The sequence below is a fragment of the Mustela nivalis genome (genome assembly GCF_964662115.1).
Source record: "Mustela nivalis genome assembly, chromosome: 7".
NCBI classification, from domain to species: domain Eukaryota; kingdom Metazoa; phylum Chordata; class Mammalia; order Carnivora; family Mustelidae; genus Mustela; species Mustela nivalis.
In genome coordinates, this window is record NC_139026.1 from 141,586,291 (window position 1) to 141,602,923 (window position 16,633).

Genomic DNA, 16,633 nt, shown 5'->3' on the forward strand with positions numbered 1-16,633 from the left:
CTCGTGTGGGAAGTCAGGTGGAGGGAGAGATGGAATTTAAAAGATGCAAGTTTGTTTGTTTGTTTGTTTAAGGTGACTGCTTTGCATTTTTTGGTCATACCAGATGCCATTTTGTCCTAATTTCGTGTGTGTGTGTGTGTGTGTCTGTGTCTGTGTCTTAAAACCCTTACTTCTTGTATTTAGCTTGGAATCTGCAATCATATAGGTCCATCTTTGACGGTTTAGCAAACCCACACACTCTCGGGAAGATTCTCTGACCGTCCGTCCATCACTTTACCTGCGCGCTGAGGTTTTAGCAAAGCACCATATGGGGCAAGATATTTCCTCTCGCAGCTTACGGACTGTGTGCCTCTCTTCATTTCCCCGGGGCTTGACAAGGCAGAGGTAAAGGTCATCCCTTCTCAGCAGGGCTAAGCTGCTCTCCTCATTCCAGTGTAGACGTGATCCTGTTGGATAAGCCCTATGAAACTAAGCTTTGAGGGCAAAACAGGGGAAAAGTTTGGGACTTACTTTCCCTTTGAAGACCAAAAATAAGTTTGGCAAGTCTATGTGCCACATCAGTGCAAGTGTGACTGTGTGTGGTGTGTGTGTGACTCTGTGTGCGCGTGTGTGTGTTAGTTTAGCGAAGCGTGAGAGTGTAGATCCCGTCTCTACAGCGTGCAGGGGAACTTTCTGAAAAGCATATGAGCAAGGCATCTAGGCCAAAGCCCTATCATCTGTATTTGTGTCTGAAAGGATAGTTGGAGACCTCCCACTTGGAGGAATGGCATTCATTGAGACAACTCCTTTGGGGTTCCACATCCCCTCACCTCCTTTTTGGGAAGATGGGAACCCCCTTCATTTTAGCGTCTTTCTGGCAGCAGAGGACCCCAGTCACTTGCCTCGCTCAGGTCTGGTTTGTCCTGTGGGAACACCGAAATCATCCTTTCTTTCCTGCCTTCCTCCCCCGTTGTCTTGAGGCTTGTCTACAATCTGGCGCTTACATCGGATGAAATTGCTTTGGGCTCATTAAAGGGAAATGAGTAGTTTTGAAAGACACACACAGTGGATTGCAGAAGCTCGCCAGATGTCGCAGACCTGGGACTGTCAAGGCAGGGCTGCAAAAGGCGTCACAGAGCGCCTCGTTCAACTCCTTTATTTTTCGAGCAGGAACCGGGGACAGGACAGAATTGCATCACACCAAAAGGGCCACAGACGGGCAGAACGTGGATCATCCAATGCCCGGTGCAGAGGTGGTTTCTTTTCTTTCCCTTCTTTCCTGGCTCCCTCCCTCCCTCTCTTTCTTAAGATTTTATTTATTTGCTAGAGAGAGAGGGAGCACATGAGCAGGGGGAAGGGGCAGGGAGAGGAGACTCCCCCTGCCAAGCAGGGAGCCCGATGCGGGGCTCGGTCCCAGGACCCTGAGATCACGACCTGAGCCGAGCCACCCAGGCATCCCTGTGTTTAATACAAGATAGTGCTGACTGAGTCTCCAGAGGAGCCCTTGTTCAGAACCATGGACATCTACTAGGTTTCCATAGGATTAGCGAGTTGGGCAACTAGTACCTGTTTATGGAGTGTCTCCCACCCATGCTGGCTCCTGGGAACGGAACAGTGACCACACATTCCACAGTGGCTCGCTTGTCCGCCGCAGACTGTGAGCATGAAGGCACTATTTCCGCACTAAGCACAAAGGAGAGAGAGCACAGAATCTTAAGGGGGCGTATGACGCGGGAGCAAAGCCCACGGCTTCCACCCCTCTCATTTCATGACTCAGGTCTCCAAGCTGGGGCAAGGAGCTGTATTTCTTTTCCAGGAGGACGGAGCCCTTGGAGTGTGCAAGGGGAGTGCATGAGTCCCCTGGTCCAGGGCCTTCTCTGGTCTTTTGCTTATGCTCACTTGGTAGAAGACACAGGGTAAGACGTTTGCAGTGATTTGTTTCAGGAGGCGCCGACTGGGGTGTGAGGAGACCCGTGCTGGGTGAGCGCTGGGTCCAGTGGTGGCTGCAGGGAGAGTGGAGCCCGAGACCACATCCTCCTCCTACCCCCTCGGAGATGAAGGGTGGGTGAGCTCCAGGAGTCATAGCGGGGGGCCTCACCCCTGCCTTCCTGGGCTCCCTGCACAGCAGGTGCCAGTGCCGGAGTCCACAGCTCTCTCTCCTCTGCAAGCGAGAGGCACATCCTTCCGGACCCATCCCTCCTCACAGCCCTACTGTCCCTCCTGGGACATGGCCGTAACCAAAGGGGGTCTCTACGGCCGCGAGTTGGGGGATGTGGAGTGAGGACATATTGTCATGTTCCCAGCGCTGACCTTGGTTTTAGGTAACTTTTAAAAATAGTATTTTTTTTTGGACTTTATTAATAGCTGGCAATTAAAAAGCATGTGTTTTAGATGTTTTGATATCCATGTCTGTAATAAAACATTCAGCACAGTCAATAAAACATCCCTAGGTAAGGGATCCGTCACTTCACACGGCTACCATTTGTTGTGCAGCGTGATGACAGCACCTGGATCTACTCTCTGAACGCGTCTCAGGTTCTATGATACGGTATCGTTAAGTAGAATCACAGCATTACACATCAGCTCTCTGGTATTTCTTTATCTTGCATAACGGGAACTTTGCATGGTAGATTATTTTCTTCCCAGGTTTTTTTTTTTTTTTTAAGATTTTATTTATTTATTTGACAGAGAGAGATCACAAGTAGGCAGAGAGACAGGCAGAGAGAGAGAGAGAGAGGGAAGCAGGCTCCCCGCTGAGCAGAAAGCGTGATGCGGGACCCGATCCCAGGACCCTGAGATCATGACCTGAGCCGAAGGCAGCGGCTTAACCCACTGAGCCACCCAGGCGCCCTCTTCCTAGGTTTTTATGGTCACATACTCTTATCCTCTTAACCATTTTGAAGCGTACCATTCCCTGGTATGAAATACGTTTGTTTGGATGCCCCGGCAGACATCACCACTGTCCATCTCTGGAACTCCCTCCGTCTTGTTAGACTGCAAATCTACACCCTTTCAACAACTCTTGAGAGCAGTTTTAAGTCTGAGCAGAGGGTTCTTACCAGCCTGCGATGGGATGGTTCATTGAGATCTTTGCAAAGAGGGTCAGCATCTTTAAAAGAAACTCACACAAAGAAGCAAAAACCTCATCTTTTCTCGTATCTGTTGTAAGAGCCGAGTCAAGGTTTCCGTTCTCTTGTTTTCCCTCAAATTATTCTTGAGCGGTGATGTTTGTTCTGAGTGTGATGTTTACTGAGGGCCCATCCTGTGCCATCCTCAATGTTTTTAATATGAATTATCTCCAGAAAAATACGGGAGAGCAGATGTTAGTGGCATCCTTGTATTCCCCAACAGTACATGATGCCGCGCTGTGGAAGTGATGAAATCAGTCCCTGAGAAGCATCCAGCCCCATGTTGTTGGGTAATTCTTACACCACAAAGGAAAGAGGTAAAACCCTGCATTGTTTTCGGGCTTGGTGTCCTCATGCAGCAGATGAAGGAATGGCACCTGGTAGATAGAATCAAACTCGGGTCCTCGGGACTCCAAAACCAGTGCTCTCCCTCACGCCACAGCTCCACTGCAAGGGCTGACTTCTGTGCTGTTGGAGCCACTAGAGGAATGGGGAGCCGAGCTTCGAAAGGAGGAGGCTCTTGGCGTTCCGCTCTCCCAGAGGGGACGACACACGTTACGTCTGTGTGTTCTCACGAGATGGGAAATGAGTTGGTTTTGCATTTGTGAGTCCTGTCTTCTAAATCATTACATGGAACCTGATACATGAGCAAAGGGCAAGCAGCCACAGACTGAGGTATAGATCCTGAACTGGGAGAAAGCCCGAGAGCACAGCGAGGAAGGTGTGTCACTGGCTGGAGACTCAAAAGGCCCCGCTTCCAGCTTCCACTGCGGCGTGGTAAGGCAGCTTGAAAGCACAGGCGTCCCAGCTGTTAGAGCATCCAGCGGTTTGGGTCCTGCACCTGGGAAATGAGAAAAGGAGCTGGGACCTTTTTGCAGTCTGCTCCTGCTCGCCCGTCCCAAGGGTGAACTCGGGACTACGACTCATGTCGGCTCTCCTAAAAATGCCGGGCTCCCCAAACCTTAGCTGCACTGGTCTCAGGAGTAGCGCTAGGTGTCCCCCAGTCTGCATTCTGGCTCATTCTTGATGAGAAGCCTCCAGACTCAGGAATACAGGAATAAAGTCGGTGCATACCTTTTGGTCCGACTCTGTGATTATTCAAGAAACAATCAACTGAAATCCCCATCAATATTCTTGCCTCTTTGGTTAAATACTTTGGTTTAGAGAAGATGAACATGGGAAAAGCTCTGGCTTTAGTGTGTAAGGTCTAAAGTAGGGAAAATACTCAAAAAGAAAAAAAAAATGTCTTGACTAAAGGCCTAGATCCACCATATACCATCTCTAGAATTTCCAGACGCCTACTTAAATCTCCCTGGGCCTCAGTTTCCTACCCTGTAAAGTGCCCATTCCTAGACATGACTTCTCTGCTTACGATAAAGGATTTTTCCTTGAGGACGCGTTGTTGAGAGCATCTCTGCCAACCACGGCATGGAACGGCTGTGGGTTCTGCCATTCATTCGTTTGCTCTTGCTATGATTTGAACATCTGTGTCTTCTCCAAATTCATATCTTTTTTTTTTTTTAAAGATTTTATTTATCTATTTGAGAGAGAGAGTGAGAGAGAGCTTAAGCAGGGGGAGCGTCAGAGGCAGAGGGAGAAACGGGTTTCCTGCCGGGCAAGGAGCCCGAAGCAGGGTTCAATTCCAGGACCCTGGGATCATGACTTGAGCTGAAGGCAGAGGCTTGATAGACTGAGCCACCCAGGCGTCCCACCCCCCCCCAAGTTCATATTTTAAAGCCCAACCCCAGCTGTTAGGAGGCGGGGGCCTTTGGGAGGTTGCTAGGTCCTGAGGGCAGAGCCCACATGATGGGGTTCGCACCCTTGTAAAGGAGAGCCCAGGGAGCCCCTTTGCCCCTTCTGCACATGAGGACACAGCAAGAAAGCACCATCAAGGAGCTAGGCTCTCACCAGACCCCAAATCTGCCCCCGGTCTTGAACTTCCAGCCTTCACTACTGTGAGCAATAAATGTTGTTTGTAAGCAGCTCCATGGACCCAGGCAACTCCCCAGTAAGACTAAGAGTCCATCATCTGTGAAGACCCTGGGGAAGCGAGCGCCGGCCTCCCTACCCACCGGGGAGCGAGAAGTCTAGAGGGCATGTGCACTTCATACAGCCCTACGCAGGAAAGGGTAGAGTTACGTCCTGTGGTCCCCGCGTTGAACGGGATCAGGTGATTCTCCACGAAGCCTTTCAGGGAGCCTGGAAGCTTCGAGGCTGAGTTACAAGTGCCACACCTCTCCCCCTCTCAGCGTTAAGAGCCGCGGAGGCTGTTTAAAGGTCTAGGGTGTACACAGGCTGACTTTCTGTTCAAGAAGGCAACAGATGAGATGCCGATTAAATTTCCATTCGACATCATATTGTCGTGCTGTTCCGCTGGCATTGTTACAATGCTAAGTCCAGTCTCCTGGTTTTACGAACTGATACCCCTGTGCCTTTCGAGGCGTGGGAGTCTGAAAGGCACGCTCTAGGTGGCAGACACCCTGTCCAAGGCAAAGGGCCGAGAGAGTGGACTGCTGACTGTGGTCAAGGCTTCTGACTGCGCTCAGTTTCTTCTCCAAAACGTCTGCAAGTGAAGTTAATAGTGGTTGCTGCAAGAGAGTCTCCCGAGGAGTTAGAAGTCAGGACACGATGGATGCTCTAGCACGGAAGACACTCAGTAAAGGCCTGCGGCGTCGAGGGGAGTGCCTTGATTATAGTAGATGCTCCAGGAAATGGTGTGTGGCCGCCCAGCGTCTTAATTAAATGCCCTGTGTAACGAAGAAGTCAAGGAGAAGCAGGCGTCAGAGCAGACTTGAGGCCCCAGGGGCAGAAACACGCCCGTTATTGTTATTGTTACTGGCAATAAACATTTCCCTGGTGCCTCAAGCTTACTGCCCAATAAACAAATTAAACCAGGCTAATAACAACATTCCTTTGCGAAAGGATTCATTCCGTCTTCCCAGTCCAAGATTCCCTTCTCCGGAGCCTAATCTCTCGTGTTTTGACATTGCTGATTGTAACGCTTGAAACATTTCCATAATAGCAAGCCACTTTACAGGCGGCCAGCTTAGGGAGTGGAGCACTGATTGGCATTGTTTATAAGGAGCCCTTAGGTGGACGGGAGACAAATGATACTGACTCGTCGCCAGACTTGTTGCCCACCCTGGATGGTAGCCAGAGAGGGAGCCTAAGCAGCAATCTCTTCCAGGCTTGGGAAGGGGCTCAAGTTTCCCTCGACGGGCTTCCTGGGAGGAGGCTGAAATTGTTTCCAGCATTTTGGGTTTCCAGCTTAGGAATGTTGTTAGGCCCTTTCCACAATAAAGCAGCCCTGCCCTTGTTAGGGGGTGGAGAGGCGGCCTCTCCATGTACGCTGTGTATGGCTTGCTGTCCCAGCGGCTGGGGCCTTAGTGATTTAAAAACGCAGGTTTTCGTCTCTGCACTGGCAAAGGTCCTATTTCTTGCTTGCATTGCAGGAAAGTTCCGAGTAGACAATTAAAAAAAAAAAAAAAAAAAGTCTATAGGTGTTCTTTGTAGCTTAGAAGGATCGCAGCAGTATTGTAATTCCTCGAATTATTCCTATGGTTCCCAGCCCATAGCAGAGAAGTAAGCTCAGTAACTTCTCCTGTGTGCATCCTGGACAGGCCAGCACAAAAGGACGATGGTATTATTTTCTTTTTCTTTTTTTTTTTCTTGAAGATTTTTATTTATTTGATAAAAAGAAAGAATGCGAGAGAAAGAACACAAGCAGGGGGAGTGGGAGAGGGACAACCAGACTCCCCGCTGAGCAGAGAGCCCGATGTGGGGCTCAATCCCGGGACCCTGGAATCATGATCTGAGCCGAAGGCAGCAGCTTAACGACCGAGCCACCCGGGCGTCCCTCGGGTTATTTTTCTTATTTCCCCGATTCCCTCGGGAGCTTGAAGGATGACCTGAATTATAGATGTAGTTTTTCTAGGAAATGCCTGTGTATGCACGGGCAAACAGTCAGAGGGGGGCACAGGAAGGAAAGGACGTCCCCAAATGGTCCCTGTGGCATCCTGCTTAGTGACATTTAGCAAATCGTGGGGCTCTGTTGCACCTCGCGTGGCTCGGCACCTGCAGTCTGCCCGGGGAAAGCAGTGACAGCTCCGGCGAGACTTCACCCCCTCAAGCTCCCCAGAGCCTGGGGGAGTGGGACAGGCGCACCAGGCGCACGCACTAGAATCAGTGCATCCTGTACCCCCCCCCCCCACGTTCTCGGGTATAAAACGAACCAGTGGTCACTCAGCTCCGGTGCTTCTGTGATTCCCAGCCCTAGTTCGTGAAACCTCCATGCGATCTACCCCCGTCTGTCATCCCAACTCTTGGGAAAGCCCCATATGTGTTACACGTGTGTGTTCGGACGTTTTCAGTGGTGGCTTCTGAGAGCGGCTCCAACAATTCGGGCACTTATTTTATTAGAGGACAGGAGTCCCACACAGGTTTTTCCCAGGCTGGTTCAGTGACTCGCACATGCCCGCCGGCCCCCAGGCTCATCCCATCTATTGGGGCTGCAAAAAGGAATTTATTGTGAGGACTCTGTTCACAGGGTGGTGGGTGGGGAGAAGCCCCACTGTCTGTAAGCCGGAGAGCCCGGAAAGGCGGCGATGTACCTCGGCCTGGGTCCAAGGAGCCGGTGGTGTAAATCCCTGTCCCAGCGCGGAGACCGGGACCTGGGATGCTCCAGCTCACACAGCCACGTAGGACAAAAAAGGACCCACTCCTTCCTCTGCTGTCCTGCCCAGGCCCGCCACAGACTGGGGGCCGCTCCCCGCGCCGGAGACAGCCGTCACACCGAGTCCCCTGAGCCAAATGCAAGTCTCATCCAGACGCACCCGGAATAAGCTTTACCTGCACGCCTGTGTCCCGGTGGAGTCAGCAGGGAGATCCACCGTCGCTAGACCTGTCCTGCCTGTCATCATTGTCATTCCTCCTCAACTCAAGCCTCTGTCCTTCGGTCTGGACTTTCCAGTTATGCCAGAGGGGAGCTCCCGGGAGGAAATCTCTTACGGACTCAAAGGGGTGGAGCGGATCTGCGTGAGGGGAGAAGAGAAAGGGACCTACCCGTATACTCGTGCCTTTCCTGACCACCAGCCTGACCACCCTTCACCTCCCGACCTCTCACTCCTCTGGAGGCACCCGCTCTTCAGCAGAGGGTAGGTGCCCGACTGTCCGTGAGCGCATTTGGACGGTTCACCTTTGAGGCTCCGAGGGAGGATGTGTTTATCCGCCGCCGACAGCTGTAATCAAAGCTCGGGGATTACTTAAGCTAACAAGGGAGGATCCATCGCAATAGAAAAGCAAACAGAACTTGAATTCATCAACCCGCTGAGGGCTCTTCCTGGGCCATTCATCAGCGGCCGCTGCATCTTTGCCCTAATAAATACGCCGCATTGTTTTATGACCTCTCCTCTGTGTAAGGAGAGCGTCAGTGTGGTCCCTGGTAGGTGGGGGTGTGGTGGAAGGAAGGGCTTGCCAGGGGTGTCATTTCATGTCATTTGTACGACCCGAGTGGGTGAATGTCGGTTCTTCTTCCGAGGCTCCGCCCTGTCCCATCCGGTGAGACTCTCGGTGTCTTTTTCAGTTTGTATGTTTATGCCCAGTATGGACACACCGGTGTTCCCTTCCAACTGGGGCTGCCCTGGATGGCCACACAAGGGACAGAAGACAAAATGGCTCGGCCGGATCGTTTACTCCTACCCCGTGGTGGCCAGCATAGAACCTAAAGGCTGTTCGCTCTGTTGCGACACAAATCGTGTTACTGCACAGATCTTTGTCCGTGGGTGACGTTGCCCCAGAACCACGGTGAGGTTTAGGCCAATACCTGATTTGGTGTTTTTATTTCTCTTTTTTTGCGATCTGTGATGGCTGTATGCGTGAATGAGTGAGTCAGCTCCGGCTGCCTGGTCAGAGCACAGACCGGGGGCTTCAACAACAGACGTTTATTACTCCCAGTCTGGAGGCTGGAAGTCTGAGATTCAGGTTTCCAAAGGGTAGCATTCTCCGGAAGCCCCTCTCCCTGGCTTGTCCATGGCCATGTCTCTGCCGCTTCCCTCTCTGCGCATCTGTGTCCTACCCTCCTCTTCTCATCAGGACGCCAGTCACACTGGACAAGGGTCCACCTCTTGTCCTCATTTTAACTCAATTACCTCTTCAGAAACGCTTTCTCCAAATACTGTTATCCTCTGAGGCACGTGGGGTGAGGTCTTCGACTCAGGAATGTTGAAGGGGACACCATTCAGCCCCTAACAGCGGAGCTGCTGCTCATTGACCCAGAAGGTCACAAAGTTTGGGGACATCTTTGAAAGGAGAGGAGAATCCCAGAAACTGAGTGACACAGGCAGAGGATCAGAGGCTTTGCCATTTCTGTAAAGCGATTGCCCACGGCTGCCACGGTCTTCGAAATGCAGGTTGATTTCAGAGAGACAAACTGAACATAGATTTGGAAAGCTCCTAGCGAGATCAACGCCGGCGGTGCAAATTGGCAAAGGCCGAGTTTAGAATTTGGGAGATTTGGTATCATGTGCTCATACCTGGCACTTCCAGCGGGTAGCACTTAGGCGCTTAGGGTAGCCGGATGGCCGTGGGTGGTGGCGGTCCGCTCCAGGGAAAGCCCTGTCCTCCCCTCCCTTCCCACCACCAAGCGCTTTCATATGCATTCCGTGGGCTAGTTAGGGGCAGAGGCGGTCAGGGAATCCAGGTGCCACTGAACAGTCACACCTGTCCCTATGAGCTTAACTCAGACACATCTGACCTCGTACAAGCAGAGGTCAAAGCCAGAAATAGCCTAGCTCCTGAACTCCAGATTTCTGATTCTCGGTTCGGGGAGAAAACGGAGCTGGGCACGTTCCCAGCCTGTGCATTCTCCTGCAGATCCAGCGGGCTGCCAAGCCACAGCCGCGGAAGGAACAGAGCAGAACCGGGAGAGGTTTGATTTCAACTCCTCAGATTCCGCAGACTCGGGGTCGGATCAGCTCCAGTGGAGTGACTTTAAACTGCAGGAGGTAAAGAAAAAAAAAAAAAAGAAAGAAAGAAAGAAAGGAAAAAAAAAAAAAAAAGGAAAAAAAACAACCAAAAAACCCCCTCTCGGGGTGAGTAGAAAAACAATGTGTCTGTTTATATGGGCCAAGTTCCTCTCTCCTCCCCCACGCAGGCACAGATGCAGTCCTGCTGGCGAGTAACCTGTTTTTCCAGGGAAAGACTTTTTTTTTCCCCTCTGTCTTTTTAGCAGAGTGACAAATACTATTTACTAAAGAAGCCTGTGTCCTCACCGCAAAATAACAACACTGTAGATCACACTAGCGGAAGGCTCCACATCTTATAAACACAGCCCACTGCATTACTCAGCGCCGAGTTACTATGTTTCATTGCCCAGAGCCGCCGACTCCGAATATATTAATGATTCATGCTTGCCTTGGCAGAACATAATGTATACTAATCACACGGAACCAGGGGACAAGAGCACTTTAAATGCATTTGTCCAGTTAATAGTTTGACTTAATCTGATATTTCACTGGGTCACGGACCTTTTCATTGTCGGTAATGTACAGAGGAAAATGTATGGTCGACACCCTCGTGAATCAACAGAGGGCTCTCTGGTTACCAGGCAACGCGCTACTTTAGCTTCACCTCTGCAGAATTCTGCCCCTACTTCTGCTTCTCTCCGCCGATGATCTTGAGTGTGGCTCTGTGAGCTCGCACGCACGTGTGTGTGTGTGTGTGTGTGTGCGCACGCGCACGCGTGTATTGGGGAGAGGAGACACTGCAGGCACAAAGCAGCTCATTTATGCTGCTTTTTATAGGCATTGAGCCATAAGCTCCCATTATAAACAACCATGCCAGAGTTAATACTCAATAAACAGTATGGTTTATAAGCAATTAGGGACCCAGATCTCAAAAATAAGACAGTTTAGCAGAACAAGAGCATCTACCCTCACGATGCTGAGTAAGATGCGTAGCTTGTTAAAAGTGTCATAATTCTCCTTTAAAAAGCAATTAACAGTTTGGTATATTTTGGTCTGCCGGGCACAGTTCCTCAATCAAACGTGAGCACAATCAAAAAGGTGCTTCTCGGCCTTCCATGATGGATGGTCGTTTACCCAGAGAGCACAGCTGAGAAATGAAAGGAGAAATTGATGTTCTCTCCTGTTTGTTTATCAGACGGAGAGTCTGTTGAAGACATCAAGATAAGTCTGATAAATGCATTTTGTCAGGTTTTCAAAGAAAGCCAGCCTGCTCCTCTAGTTTGCCGATGTCTTTGTATTTCTTAGGAACTTTGTAGGTTCAAAAAAAAAAAAAATCTGTTCTCCAGCTTCATCTTGAAATCGTGGTGGGTGACTGGAGAAACAACACACATTTGCTGTACATCGTGTTTGTTGACAAGGGATGCAAATCCATAGTTCTTTTCCTCTGCGGCGACTGGGATGGTTTTGTGGTATTTTATAATTGGATTCAAAACTAAGTTAGAGATTTCCTTTGCTTGCCATCTCTGAGGCTAATGAACCATATTTTTAAATATACTTATAAATGACGGAAGCTTCTAGCATCATGCTGAGATGCTGGGAAACTGGGCAGAGACGGATGTGTTTTCTTCCTCCCCGGGACTCACCATCCAGGATACATTTATAATCAACTACACATTTCCTTTTAAAGCACCATGAAATCGGTGTGTCCTAGATCAATACTCTTGGCATTCTAAACTCACTTATTTGACCCTTTTACCCAGCAACGGCATTTAAAAAAAAAAAAAATCCGGGAGGGAATGAAATGTGCACAGAGAGAAGAGGTAAGATGTCGCGTGCAAAGATCGTTGGCACCAACGTCAAACCAAACACCAAATTTAAGACTTGATTCATCTTTCCTCCCTTCTTGCCAACTTCAGGCGTTAGGGAGCGGCGCTCTAGAGGCGATCTGTTGAAATCCCTCCCTTTTGGGACTAGAATCCTTCCTCTCTAGCTGAAGGTGGGGGATATAGGACATGAAGTTCAGACATGTGAGCTGACTCCAGTTTCGTCTGAGAGATGACCAAACTGAGTGGGTAATTTCCAGTGGTCACTGTCTAGCAATCTGTAGTTTAGCAAATCAAGGAATTCTGCAAATTTTTCACGATGTGTCCGTAGGTTTAGGGAAGAGAAATCAATATGAGGAAAAGCAATAATCAAGGGAAAGCAGTGGGACGGAAGGGCTTCTTGGACAGTGTGTATACACGGACTGAAAACCAAACTTCGAATGAACCAAATTTGAGAATGACTTCCAGGCCAAACTTTGCAGATACTCAGTTAATTCTCAGAGCCAGGATTTGAGCTCTATCAAATATGGGCTGAAAATTCGGTTCCCCTTAGAAAGCCTCTGTACCAACATCGTGCAGTCTCCAGCTGCAAAAGTATAAATAGTCTCGGAGCCCACCATTGTTTGTGTATTTTTTTCACCCCACAGCCCTGCTACCCATCATGTGGATGTGGAACATCCCAGACGTATTCCTCCTGGGGGGTGGGCAGTGGTTCTCACTGACTTTTTTTTTTTTTTAAAGATTTTATTTATTTATTTGACAGACGGGAGTCACAGAGAAGCAGGCAGAGAGAGAGGAGGAAGCAGGCTCCCCGCTGAGCAGAGAGCCCGATGTGGGGCTCGATCCCTGGACCCTGAGATCATGACCTGAGCCGAAGGCAGAGGCTTTAACCCACCGAGCTACCCAGGCGCCCCTCTCACTGACTTTTTGCCTCATTTGCCTTCCTCCTCTGCACCCGTTCCCCAATTCTGATTATGGAAGAGGAAGACCAACTGTGGGCGGGGGGGAGAATCCGTTAGCATCCGAGAGAAGATGCTTGCGTGCGGAATCCTAAGGAACCATTCAGGAGTGCAAAATTTCTTCTCTCTCCAGCAGAGCTGAGAGGATGAGCTGGAGTTTGAGGAAATATCGGGTACTCTTTGGAACCTGACTCATAGAATGGAGTGCTGCGTATGCTTCTTCTCCCTTACAAATGTTCCTGTTTATGCAAAATCCCAAAGTTACAAATGCATTCCTTTGGCAGTAAGGCATGTCAAAAGGATCTCTATGAAGCCATAGGCAGCCACTCACTGTAATTAGGCAGACTGAGTCCTGTCCAGTAGACCCAACTGGTGGACTGAATGGTAGTTACGAGAGGGTGGAGAGATCTAGAACAGGGATGGTTCTCTTTGGTAGGGAAGGGAATCAGAATAAACAGACAATATGTACAAGAAGCAAGGATTCGCCAAAGGCTATGGGGCAAGGCTGAATGCAGTCTCCTCTCACAGAGCACGTTTCTCTAGGATTTACCTGCTGTCCGGCTCCCCCTTTCCAGAAGGTGCAGAGTGGAGTGACCAGCTCCTGCGTTGTCTCCTCCCTAACCGACTTGTAGCCAGTGGGGTCCTAGCAGACCCTGAATCCTCTCTGGGGTGGACAGCGGGATTTCTTGGAGGGAGAAGAAGAGCAGGTATGGACGACAGCAATGCGCAAGTCAAGGTCAAGTCCAGGGACACTAACTCTTAAGAGCTGCTGAAACACAAAGTCGGTGTTTTGAGGGTAGTGTCTGCCGTATCCTAACTGCTCCCCAGAAGCTGCTGAAAATACCTTTCCAGAAGGGATGTTCTTTTTAGCTTTGCTGTTTTGCATTGATGCTAATGGTTTATAGGATGTAGGACTGGAGAAGTTGGGGAAATGGCATTGCTACTTTTTTTTTCTTTTTTTTGAAAAGGCAAAGACCCTTACTATTGCCCGTCAGAAACACCTCTGTCTTCCAACTCTGATTTCTGACAGCGACATGCCTGGTCTGTGTGACACGTGGGGGGCAGGTGGGGGACGCAGGAGGGAACAGCTGCGGGGATGGGTGTCTGCCGCGGAGCTCGGCCAGAGCCCATCTCGCTCTCCCAAGCGGACATGCATGTTGACTCGTTGATTTTCCCATCCACCATCTTTAAATGAAGCTTTCCTTCCCCTGATTAATTATTAAGCCACCGAATAAAGACCAATATCAGAGAGAGTTTGTTAGAAAGAAGCCTTCCCTGCTAGTCCAGGGTTTCATGTGAATGGGATGTTGTCACTCTTTGCAAGAGATCGATGCGTCGGCCCCCCCATCCCCACCCCGTGCGCGTTGGCGCCGAGACACCAACCAGTGCTGATTTGTGACCCGGCTGTGCCCAGATCAACTGAAACATCGGGGGACGGGGGTGAGCAGGTGGAGAGCCCGGGGGACTGTGAGGACAGTGAAATACCCTACGAGGGACCACGGTGGGGATGTTTGTCTGCACCCAGAACCCGGATGACAGCGAGAGGGAACCTGACGGGCACCACAGACTCTGGTGGATCACAGCAGTCAATTTATCCATGAACTTAAAACTGCTCTAAATAAATAAATAAGGCCTTAAATCATAAAAAAGAAGTTAAACAGACATTCTAAAATGAAAAAAAAAATGGTATGAACTAAAAAAAATCTACTGGATGAGCTGAACAGCAGTCTAGAATTAACAGGTGACGGAGAATTTCAAGACAGATCAACTGAAAGTATCCAATCCAAAAAAAAAGATAGAGAGAGCGAGCGAGGAAAAACTGGAGAAGGAAACTGGACACAGCACAGACGGTGGCTGCAGGAGGCGAGAGCTGCCCACGTTGTCCAGAGTGTTTCCCAAGTCTCTGAGAAGTGATCTCTCCTTCCCTTTGGCAAATCCCCTGTGCTCCCTCGTGTCCTTTGGTGCGGGCAAAGCGTCATGTATCACAAGTCCTGATGATGCTCTGGAAAGCAGACACCATCCATGCAACAGATTCATATCCGGTAGAAGCGACTGGTGACTCGCTTCTCTCCCCAGCACAGGTTGTGATGGGGGAGGGGGAGGGGGGGCACAGGCTTTGGGCACCTGCAGGGCGACTGTGGGAAAGACCCAGGGCGGGAAAGATGAGTTTCACCAAAGGTACCTGCAAACACATTTTGAGCAATGATTGGGCTCCAGACACTGTTTAAGCATGGAGCATGGGTGCTTACGCCCATTTCGCAGATGAGGGCATGGGGGCAGAGGAGGTGAGTAACTTATCCAAAGTAACAAGGCTAAGCTGGGGAGCTAGGCGAGCCCAGGTCACGCGGCTGAGAGCTGGATGAGGTTTCCCTCTGTCCTCTGACAGCTCAAGCAAGAGTCCTTTCCTTGTACCCTGGCAGGGGGTGCAGGTGACCTCACTCCTCTGTAATGACCTGTAAGAGCAAAGCCATTCGAGTAATTCCAGAGCCTTCTACCAGTTCAGTGTGTATCCGAAGGAAACCCCCAAGCTCGGAGTCTCAGGTACAGAAAGAGGACGTTAGTGCCACCGGAGTGCCAGGGGGTGCTTGTCTCCCTTATCTGCAGAGCCGCCGAAGTCCAAGATTGTTGCAGAGGGGAATTCGGTATTAGGAAGCCTGTAGAGTACACCTTGGGGACATGGCTGTGATGTCCCCATCACTGTTTGAAGGCAGGAGCGAATTCAAAGGCATTTGTAACTGTTGGGGCTGTGCTCTTCCCCTCGTGTCCTGCTTCCAGACACTTGTGACTCTGCTTTGCCTGCCTGCTGGGGACAAGGTCTCAGGTTCAACACATGTGACCACAAAGCTGTCCGGCAGATATCATGCCTGTTTCACGAATCAAATGAAAATAGAGAGAAAAACTTAAAAATTAAGTTGCAAGTGAAAAGAACAGCCAGGGATGAGTGGTTAAGCACAATGTGGTCTGCGCATACAGCGGAATATTACTGAGCCTTGAAAAAGGAGATCCTGCCCCGGGCGAGAACATGGATGCCTTCATTTGTAGGCACAGACAGTAGCACAGTGGTTATGAGGGGTTGGGGGAGGCGAGAATAAGGCGAGCTGTTGTTCAGTGGACACAGAGTCTCAGATTTGCAAGACGATCAGGTTCTGGAGACCTTTGCATCATCAGGTGCATAAAGTTAATATCACTGTTACGTCCACTTATGAATTGTCAAGATGGTAGATTTTATGTTGTACATTTTTTTACCACAACAAGAAAGAATCAGGTTGTATAGTCACTCTTCATTTCCCACAGAAGATGCTCTCAAAATACTGAGCAAAGGAGGTGACCCAGAGAACGTTCCTTTACAGAATATTGTTCTTGTATTACAGAGACCCCAGCGGGAGAGGTCTGTCGGAGGATGAGGCTCTCGACTCTAGATGACTTCTGATACAGGGATGAAATGAGATGAACGGGCCCTTTTCTTGAAGCCCATAGGTTAGAAACCCATGGGACAGAGATGACTTTGATGGGCACTTACTCCGGGGTCCTGGCCCGTGTAAGCCCGTGCCAGGCATTGCCCCACTGTCTCCCCTGGCTTTGGGACATCAGCACGATCGTGAGCGTTCGTGCACAGATTGGAAAGCTGAGGCTCACGCGGGGAGGGGAAGGAACTTGCCCCCAGCTGGTAACGGCAGGTTCACATCCAATTTGCGGGTTCTCTGTCTCGATTATTTACGGCACCATTAACTGCCTGGCGAAAGGTTAACTTTGATTAATCTCGCCCCATGGGCATGGCCATT

General features: G+C 50.0%; 1 protein-coding gene across 1 annotated transcript in view; it reads left to right on the forward strand.

Annotated features, from left to right (window-relative positions):
* The window catches only part of SFMBT2 (Scm like with four mbt domains 2), a 302,416-nt gene that overhangs the window by 284,063 nt on the left and 1,720 nt on the right, over nt 1-16,633 (forward strand). The window lies entirely within an intron of this gene.